Below are 7,816 nucleotides of genomic sequence, written 5' to 3' on the forward strand. Positions count from 1 at the left end.
AAAAACAGTACTCGCACACAGAAATATTTGAGAGTTGTCAGTCACTAGGCCCTAATTCCCAAACGGACTGTTGTGCGACCCAATTTATTAATTATTTTGATAAGCTCTAAACTGTTCAAATGGTAGACATGTGTATTCAAGAGGACACAAGCGTCCACAGGTTTTTCTCAAAACCCACATCTGTCTATCAACTCCAACTCTCACCTCCCCGTGGTGAACATCGGGTGCCTAGTACCTCAACTGGAGATTGGGTTCCAACCCCAGTGGAAAGTTGTTGGGGGCAGCAAACGAGAGAGGTGGGGAGAGGTGTTTCCACTAAGGCACCTCTCCTTATCCAGACGGCAGCGGAGGAATTCCCGAGATGGAATCAACGGTGGCGTCTACAGTTCCAGTAAGGTTGAACTACTTAGTGAACACCTTATAGGGCTTCTTCGACTTATTCGGAGCCCAGGCCTGTAAGGAGCGGTTTTATCCGGCTCCCCATCCTTGGAGTTATACTTAGGATCTGGCCCTCCAGGTTAGAGGTTGTGCGTCGGGGCGACTTCCTGGCCACGTAAAATCTTTCATAGTTGCGATGCACCAACAAGCCTCGGATACGGATGGATTTACTGTTGACAACCAACGCGAACGAATAAAGGACAACGAACTTCGGATATGCACGTGGAATGTTAGGTCCCTTAACAGACCAAGAATTAGCGGAGGCCCTAGACCGATATAAAGCAGATATCACTGCCATCCAGGAAATACGATAGGATGGGCCGGACAAAAAGAGGATGAAAAACTGCCATATTTACTGCTAAGAAAACCAACAGCGCTTATTTGGATGCGGCTTCGTCATTATAGCCAGACTAAGGCAAAAAGTCTTGAGCTATAGGTGCATCAATGAGCGCTTCATGACCATACGCATCAAGACTAAATTCGGCAACATTAGCCTGATATGCGCGCACGCCCCCACAGAAGCGAAAGACGACAACACCAAAGATATGTTCTTCGAGCTCCTAGACAAAACATATGAGCAGTGCTCTAGCTACGATATTAAAATAGTCCTGGGCGAATTTAATGCCAAGCTAGGAAGGGAAGACATCTTTGGCGGAATAATCGGGAAGAACAGCCTACACGACAGCACTTCCGACAACGGAATCAGGCTCGTAAATTTTGCTGCGGGGCGGAGCGTCGTTGTAGGCAGTACGCGTTTTTCACACCTCAACATCCACAAAGGAACTTCGACTTCTTCAAATCAATCTACCGTCAACCAGATTGACCATATTGTGATCGACGCCAGACACAGCATTATGGATGTACGAACTTTCCGAGAAGCTAACATCGACTCGGACCACTACCTCGTTGTGGCCAAGGTGGCACTTCGGATTTCCAGACCCAATACAAAACACTGAGGTGCTGGGAGAAGGTACAACGTCAAACGGCTACAATCACCAGTGATCGCCAAATCCTTTTCCGACCGAGTTACAAGTAACCTGTCTTGAAGTTCTCTGCCGCCAACATAATGTATCGAAAACCAGTGGCAACATTGCCAAGATGCAATCAGAGAAGCTGCCTCTGATGTGCTGGGTTTAAAGAAGCCACCAACAAGGAACCCCTGGTTTGCAGGCAAATGCAGCCAAACAACAGGCACGCAAAGCGGCGCTGCATAAAAGGACGAGAGCTGCTCGTGAGCTCTATGAGCAGAAGAGGCGAGAGGAACGCCGACTTCTCAGAAGGAAAAAGAGAGGTCATGAGAAGCGTGCGGTCGAAGATGTTGAGAGGTATAAAAGCAGGAATGAGGTTCGAAAGTTTTATGAACAGGTCAAACGAAATTCACAGGTACATAAACCTAGAACCGCAAATACGAAAGTTTAAACATCATAGTGGAACCGCAGTCAATGCTGAGGATATGGAAGGACCACTTCTGCAGACTGTATAACGGCGACGACTAACTGAATTCCGCTGTCAGGCAGGAAGATCCATTCAACATAGACGACGAAAGCCAACAATCCCGTCCTCCCGACTTAGACGAAGTAAAGATTGCCATATCTAAGCTGAAGTCTAAAAAAGCGTCTGAAGCGGCTTGAATGCCGAGCTCCTTAAAGCAGCTGAAGATAAGTTGGTTAAGAGCATGCACCAACTTATCTGTAAGATATGGTTGGAAGAAAGTATGCTCGATGAATGGAACCTCAGCATTGTTTGCCCGATCCTGAAAAAAGGAGACCCTCTAAACTGCACCAACTATAGAGGAATAAGTCTACTTAACATCGCCTATAAAATCTTCTCTGCCGTAATATGTGAACGTCTAAGACCCATCGTCAACAACCTGATAGGTCCTTATCAGTGTGGTTTTAGACCAGGAAAGTCCACGGTTGATCAAATATTCACATTACGGCAGATCCTGCAAAAACCCAAGAACACCAAATCGACACCCACCATCTTTTCATCGATTTCAAGGCCGCATATGACAGCATCTACAGGGACGAGCTGTATAGAGCCATGTCTAGTTTTGGCATCCCTGCCAAACTCATCCGTTTGTGCAGGATGACCATGGAGAATTCACGCTGCTCCATAAAATTTGGAAACAACTTAACAGAACCTTTCGATGTCAAAAAAAGGTTTTAGACAAGGTGATGCGCTGTCATGCGATTTTTTTAACATCGTGCTTGAAAGTAGTGCAGAGCTCACACGTCAACACTAGACTGTTCAGCTCAATCAAAGCTTGAAAAACTTCCTTTTGAACTTCACAAAGACTAATGATACTGTGGTCGAGTAGGGATTGAAGGTTTATTTCGGTTGCTAGTTCTGTTATAACAATACCAGAAGGATTGTAAGCACAATTGAAGCCGAATCTTTTTTACCCTCGCTTCCTAATTTATTCTCGACTTCTGTTTTTGATAATATCGTCAACCTTACGTCTCTTAGACCACTAACTACGTGAATTAAAATCTGTTTGTTTTTCTTCCTGGTTTTTATTTTTACTATTTTCAGAGGTACTTGAAATCGCATCGGTTACAATGTAAGAAAATTGAAGACTATTTTGAAGCCATAAATTATTGTAAATTACATCAACACACTCTCGTTAAATATGATCTCTAATTGCATTAAATCTATTAAAGCTTGAGACTGTATACCAAACATAAAAAATTAATCAATATGTTATTTCACTAGCCATTGTTTATAACGGACAAGACTTAATTATTCGCAAACTTTCGTATTATTTTGAATTCCTAGAAAAAATGGTGAACATTTTGGTTAACCCTAAATATTTTACGAATCAAACAAATTTTATATAATATATTGTAACGTGATATCAAAGAAGTATATTTTTTGAAAAAAAAATCCATTAAACGGTTTTTTTATAAATCAAAAAAACTGAAAAAAAAATTTGTCACCTCCAAAATGTTACGACTTAAATATGATTTCATCTCCAAAATAATTTTGTGCAACGAAGAATAATGTTTTTGACACCTCATAATATTTTGAGAAAAATCGAATTGATAGGTTTTTTTTTATAAAAAATAAAAATCTAAAAAAACATTACTCAAAGTTGGTAAAAATTGAATATCGATTCAAATATCTTTACAAAAACTTGAAATTTCTTCTACAAACTTATTTTATTTTATAAAAAATATTGTTTCAATATATTGACAGTTTTTCTACAAAATTTAAAAAGAAAAAAACCTAAAAAAATGTAACAAAAGTTGGGAAAAATTGATTTTCGGTTCTTGGTAACAAAACTAGATTTTCAAAGAAAACTATTTTTTTATGTTAAAAATAATTTTTGGTAATTTTAAAAGTTTTAAGAATTAAATCAACTGACAACTTTTTTAACCGAACACTAAAACCTACAAACTTTTAAGCAAGACAAATCAACAGACGGGATGGAAAGTTATCAGTCTGGGCCGAATTCAAGCCTCTTTTTTTTAAGCAAATCGTCCAGAACTTTATGCGCATATGGAAGACGTCTTAAAAGCTCCTCCAGTAAAGATGAACTAGACCTTTCTGTAAATCATCTCACCGAAGCCTTAAATGAATCAATGAGATCTTCATGCCCTGTAACCATTTTAAAGGGTAAAAAGAAACCTCATTGGTGGCATAAAGAATTAGAACCATTCAGAAAGAGCTGTCGTAAACTCTTCAACAGATCTAAGTACACTAGATCTCCTTCTGACTGGGACTTATACAAACAAGCTCTAAAGCAATATAAAAAGAATTAAGAAAGAGTAAGAGGTCTTCTTGGAGAAATTTTTGTGGTAAAATAGAAAAAAACACTCAGGAAAATTCTCTCAAAAAGTCCAACAATACCTAGTGCTTTAAAGACAGAATCAGGCACGTGGACTATCACAGATGAAGCATCTCTTAATCTGTTATTAGACACCCACTTTCCAGGTAGCTCTAACATAATGACTTAACATCAGAGCCTTTAGCTTATACAAGCAATTTCGTTAATCTAATAACGCGGGAAAAATTGTAATGGGCCATAGACAGCTTTGATCCATATAAATGTCCAGGACCAGACGGTAACATTCCGGCCGAACTACAAAAATGCTCAGACATGATTATTCCACCATTGGAAATCATTCTGACAAGCTGTGTAAGGTTGAGATATATTCCCGAAGCCTGGAGAATGGCAAAAGTAGTCTTCATTCCTAAAGCAGGGAAACCCTCCCTCGTTATCCCTAAAGATCTACGACTAATCAGCCTATCATCCTTCTTTCTTAAAACTTTGGAAAGATTGATTGAAATTTACATCAGACATAACTTAAAACCATGTCTCATTTCCACAGCTCAACATGCTTACTCTAAGGTAAAATCAGCAGAATCAGCACTTCATTCGCTGGTACGTATTATTGAATATTCCCTCGTATCCAAAGAATATAACCTAGTAGCTTTACTAGATATTGAGGGAGCTTTCAACAACGTCAGTTACCAGGCATTCACAACAGCAATGGATAAGCTGAAATTAGAGAAATCACTCATAGATCTTATAAGTCTCATGCTCAAAAGCAGGACAATAATTTCTAACATGAGAAGTTTTACTACCACCAGATCGGTGAATCGAGGCACTCCCCAAGGTGGAGTCCTTTCGCCTCTTTTATGGAACATGGTAGTAAACGACTTACTTACAATATTGGAAACAGAAGGTTTCAAGGTGATTGCCTACGCTGACGACGTTGCGATATCCGTATCTGGGAAGCACCCCCAAGTTCTCTCGGAACTCCTACAAAATGCCCTAAACAGGCTAACTAAATGGGCTAATCAATGTGGACTGGAAGTCAACCAACCCGAGAAGATATAAAATTCCTCAGATTAGCCCACCCAAGATTAAAAGAATACCATTAAGCTTTTCCGACCAAGCTAAATATTTGGGCTCATTTTAGAGAAAAAACTAAATTGGAAGGCAAATATTGATGAAAGAGTCAAAAAGGCTACTATAGCGCTTTTTACTTGTAAAAAGGCCACAGGATCAAAATGGGGCTTCTCCCCAAAAATAACCCACTGGCTATACACTTCGGTAATCAGGCCGATACTCATTTATGGAGCCGTCGTATGGTGGACCGCACTGGACAAGATGGTAAATCGAAATAAGCTCATCAAAGTCCAGCGGTCAGCAGGTATGTGCATCACAGAAGAACTTCGCACAACACCAACCGCAGCACTGGAAGTGCTTTTAAACCTAACACCACTTGACATCTTCTCTAAAAAGGTGGCTGGCAACTCATGTGTAAGGCTTAGAGCCACCAGTAACAATACTGGACATACTACTATTCTAGACAATTTCAGATCTATCCCAGATCGCTTAGACTATACCACCCCAAAAATGGTATTTGGTAAAAGTCTCCATGTGTCCATCCCTTCAAAATCCTCCTGGGAAGAAGAGGGACCCCTGGAAGACGATGCGGTACACTTCTATACTGACGGTTCAAAGACCGATCACGGAGTTGGAAGTGGTATCTTTTCAGAACAACTGAATCTCAGTCTATCCTATAGACTTCCCAATAAATGTAGTGTATTTCAGGCAGAAGTAATGGCGATTAAAGAAGCACTATCCTGGCTCAAAGAAAATGTTATATCTTGTAAGGATATACGAATCTTCTCAGACAGCCAAGCCGCTCTTAAATCTCTCGCGTCTGTCTCCACAAACTCTCATACAGTCCACGATTGTCAATCATCTCTGAAGGAGATGACGGAACAGTTTAACATTCACCTCATTTGGGTGCCGGGCCACAGAGACATTCCGGGAAATTGCAAAGCCGATGAGCTCGCCAAAAACGGAACACAGGAACACCACACGAAAACATAACATAGGAACACCACTTGCTACATGCAAATATCTTCTCAAGCAATATGCTTTAGAAACAACAAATACTAGATGGTCACAAAGTACCACCTGCCTGGCAACCAAGCAAATATGGCCAAGTATTGACTTAAAACGGTCAAAAGGCTTGATATCACTAAGCAGACAAAGTATAAGCTCTACAATTGGAGTAATAACGGGACACTGCCTCATAGGTAGATATGCTCTGAGGCTAGGGGTCTACACAAATGACTTCTGTAGAAGCTACATGGACATGTCCAGCACTCTCCATTAGATGGAATAACTTTCTCGGTAATCCCTTCTTCGATAAGACCAGTGAACTGGCAACAATTGACAGAAAATGTCTGTCTAACTTTATTAAAAGTACAAAATGGTTTGTTTAAATTCATTACTCTCCCATAAGTAACCTCATTAGTGGTATCACAATGGACCCTTGAGGTCTACGTGTGTCAATGATATCTGGACAGCCACTCCAACCTAACCTAACCTAACCTAGGAGCACAATGAAAAAAAAAAGTTTGGATTAGTCAGAACTATTTCCATTTCATAACCGTTATTTGAATATTTCGCATTGGTTGTAATACTCCCGAAAACTAAATCTTCTAATTTTATCTTTTCACCATAAGGCAAATTAACGTTTATATTCAAGTTAACAATTTCGTCCTTTCACAATCAGGATTTTCCATTTTTTCAACATACTTTTCATCATCAGGTTTAAAACTAATATTCAAATCCTTTACACATTCTAAATTTTTAACATTTTCAAATTTTTCTTGTTCTTTAACATCAGCTCTTTTGTTTGCTACTATTTTAGTATCTAAATCACCAATCGCTAACTTAACATTTGTTTTATGACGACGAGAACTGAAGACTTTTGTGGACAATTGGTGATAATATGTCCCTTTTGTCCGCGTCGGAAACACGAACCTTTTGCTCGGCGAGCTTTGGGACAGTTACTTGATATGTGACCCTCTTCGTCACAGTTAAAGCACCCGACCTAAGCATCAACACGTGGCACACTTCTCGAAGGTTGTACAGATCTGTTGTATCCAGAACTCGTAGGTTGCAACTTGGATTTCATTTTTTCATATTTGCGCAGAATGTTCTTGAGATCAGCGATGGTATTTGCAGTACGCATGATTTGCTTATTAAATATTGAATCAGGAATCCCCTTGATTATATAGGCAATCACATCCTGTTCATCAATCTCTGCGGAAGAAGCTATCTCGTGCATGGATAAAACGTATTGCTGGTAATTTTCATCTCAACGTTTTTTTTCGATTTCGCAATGTGTTATGGACGTCTGTTGCGGTTGTATGATAGTGAAACTCGGACATCAGAGCGGCTCTCAGATCTTTCCATGATCGAAACGTTCTTGACCGCAAAAATAACTTGGCCGTACCTTTAAGGAGTCTTTTGAAATAAATGAAAGCCTCTGACTTTCTCAGATGGTAAGGAACCATAGCATCCTCGACGTTTTCAATCCACTTACTAATAGGGTAATTATCGTCG

This window comes from Eupeodes corollae, chromosome 3, assembly GCF_945859685.1.
Source record: "Eupeodes corollae chromosome 3, idEupCoro1.1, whole genome shotgun sequence".
Lineage (NCBI taxonomy): Eukaryota > Metazoa > Arthropoda > Insecta > Diptera > Syrphidae > Eupeodes > Eupeodes corollae.